Source organism: Hipposideros armiger, unplaced genomic scaffold (assembly GCF_001890085.2).
Source record: "Hipposideros armiger isolate ML-2016 unplaced genomic scaffold, ASM189008v1 scaffold_1163, whole genome shotgun sequence".
NCBI lineage: Eukaryota > Metazoa > Chordata > Mammalia > Chiroptera > Hipposideridae > Hipposideros > Hipposideros armiger.
Window position 1 is genome coordinate 122,709 of NW_017732513.1, and position 3,201 is coordinate 125,909.

The following is a 3,201-nucleotide window of genomic DNA, read 5'->3' on the forward strand; positions in this document are numbered from 1 at the left end:
AGAGTTATTCCCTGATTAAATCTAAGGCTTCACCTTCCCAGCTGCTACATGCTTCAAGTTGAATGTGGCTAGAGATAAACTCGTATCCAAGTTCAGGAGTTTCACTTGAAGTCATGATCAGTATCTTAATCAGGCCTTAATACTGCCGTGTAGTCATACTCTATTTGCCTAGTTCATTTATTATGTCGTTGGGAAAGTCATGACACTTTTTTGCATTGAAAAACAGAAAAATACGTCATGACTTTCCTGACAACGCAGTACATCCCCATTCTCCTTGGCAATATTTTCATATCTTTTTATCTCTGCTCAAACCTCCTGTGCATCGTCCTCTATTCTCACTTTTCATTACTGACTTAGCTTTCTATTTCCCAGAGAAAATAGAAAATATCAAGGAGAACTTCTACAAGCTTCCGCACACCTACCCACCTGGCTGTATCTGTACCACATAATGGCCTTTTCTCTGATACTAATGATATATAATAGGATCCTGGTGTGTTCCCAGGATCGTGATCTCACCGTCGCCAAAGAATGGGAACGTGGATGGGAGAGGCAAGGTTTAAGCAGTACAGTTTTCAAAGCTCAAGAGAACAGCTCTCCAAAGAGAGGGGGATACAAAAGTGGAATGCCCCCCAAGCTGGGCTACGCTGGGAACTATTAATGTCTTTGTCAGAGCTGATTGGTCTCCTGTACCAGGGCAGTGAATCTTCGCTGGCTCTGCAGTTTGAAATTGTTTGTTACAAGCTGATTGCCCCCTCTACCAAGGCTGATAATTCTGGCAGGCTCTGCAGTTTAAATTTGTTTGTTAGCTATTTTAAAGTTATTATCTTTGGCTTTGGTTATGTTCTCGGCCTTAATCCCCTCCACCGTGGCCATGTCCCTGACTGCCTATGGTTTTTCTATCTCACTATGGAAGAATTGCCTCTGTTCATGGCTAAGGTCAACTTCTTCACTTGGGCGTTCATTTCCATCTTCACCCACCCATTCAAGGATATTTTTCTAACAATTCTGCTCCTTCTTTCCTACATCATCAATTTGATCCATCGCTATCCTCCCCAATAGTATATGAACAAAGCTAAACTAAAATAATGCACCAGAAATCTCTACTTTTCTATGTCCCATTTCTCTCTCCAGCTATGACATCCCATTTCTCTGTTCTCCTTTACAGAAANAATCTTCGCTGGCTCTGCAGTTTGAAATTGTTTGTTACAAGCTGATTGCCCCCTCTACCAAGGCTGATAATTCTGGCAGGCTCTGCAGTTTAAATTTGTTTGTTAGCTATTTTAAAGTTATTATCTTTGGCTTTGGTTATGTTCTCGGCCTTAATCCCCTCCACCGTGGCCATGTCCCTGACTGCCTATGGTTTTTCTATCTCACTATGGAAGAATTGCCTCTGTTCATGGCTAAGGTCAACTTCTTCACTTGGGCGTTCATTTCCATCTTCACCCACCCATTCAAGGATATTTTTCTAACAATTCTGCTCCTTCTTTCCTACATCATCAATTTGATCCATCGCTATCCTCCCCAATAGTATATGAACAAAGCTAAACTAAAATAATGCACCAGAAATCTCTACTTTTCTATGTCCCATTTCTCTCTCCAGCTATGACATCCCATTTCTCTGTTCTCCTTTACAGAAAAAATTCTGGGAAAAGCTGTTATATATTTACTTCCTTCTGTTTCTTTCCTCATTAGTTCTTGAACCCCTTCTGATCAGGTTTTCTCTCCTACCACTTCACCAAAAGCATTCTTATAAATGTTACCAAGACGTTCATGTTGCTAAATCTAATGGTGATTTCTCGCATTCTTCTTGTTATCTTAATTGCAAAGGATTGCTACGCCCATTCCTGAAACACAATTTTCACTTGGTTTCTGTTTTGCCCTCTCTGCCTCGTTGATGTATTCCTCTTTCTGTCCATTACCGCTTACTAGGGGGGTGCCCAGAGCTCAGTTGTTAAACCTTAATTCTGGTTCTATCTACCTCCCACTCCCTTGTTGATCTCATCCAGCCTTCTGACTTGAAACCCCGTCTCCATGCTGATGACTGGCAAATCTAATGCTCTATCGCAGATCTCTCCCATGAACTCCAGTCTCCAACCGTCTACAGGAAATCTTAGTTTATGTGTCTCGTAGGCATTGCAAAGTGAATCTTTCCAATCATGAGCTCCTGACCATCTCCATTAATGCCCACCCCACAGCCTTTTCCCTTTCGGTCACTGGAAACTCCCTCCTCCCAATTGTTTAGGCCAAAATATCTTGCAGACTTCCTTGGCTCCTCTTTTTCTCTTGTACTCCAAATCCAATATGTCAGTAAGCCCTTGAACTTCACCTTTAAAATATACCAGGAACCCACTCCCTTCTCACCATCTTCATGCAGTCCCATCCACTGTCATGTCTCATCTGAGTTATTCGAAACGACCCCCTATTCGTCTTTCTACTGCCAATACTACTTACTTCAGTCTATTTTCAGCCCAGTAACCAAATTGTCCTTGGCAAGAAATTAGTTGAATTATAACATTTCTCTATCCAAGTTCCTCCAGAATTATTTCTTAATCTGTATTAATTGTGACTGTATTAATTAGAATGTAATTGGAGGTCTCACTTTGGTCTGTGTTTTTAGTGCCTACAGATATTCCTGTCACAATGTGGACCCTCAGTAAATATTTGTTGAATCTATCTATCTATCTATCTATCTATCATCTATCTATCAATCATCTATCATCTCTCTATCATCTATTTAGATATCTTGATGTATGCTATCTATCTAGATATATGCTATTCAACTACCTGAAATCTATAGCCTAATTATTAACAAATTAGGATGTTATTTTGTTACTTTGAGGTAATCATGTGGAAAATATTGGCTATAAGCAAAAGTGTAATTTACACTAGGGTATCTGAGACGAATCCTCCATATAGTCTGTTATCCTTCAAAACAACTGAAAATGAAGCATGAGGATTTTATGTAATTTCCAGTTGCAGAAAGCAGATGAAAAGCATTAATAAACAGTGGCCATACATGAGGCTCAAACTGCAAGTAACAAGCCCTGTAATTCCTAATAACATGCATTGATTTGCAACTAAGTTGCATTTAAATAGATAATTCTATGTAGCCTGCTCCAGAGAAGGTGATAGCAGGGATTAATTTATTTAACTATAGTGTAATTTTCTATTCTAATCAGTTTTGAAGAAGCCAATTGACAA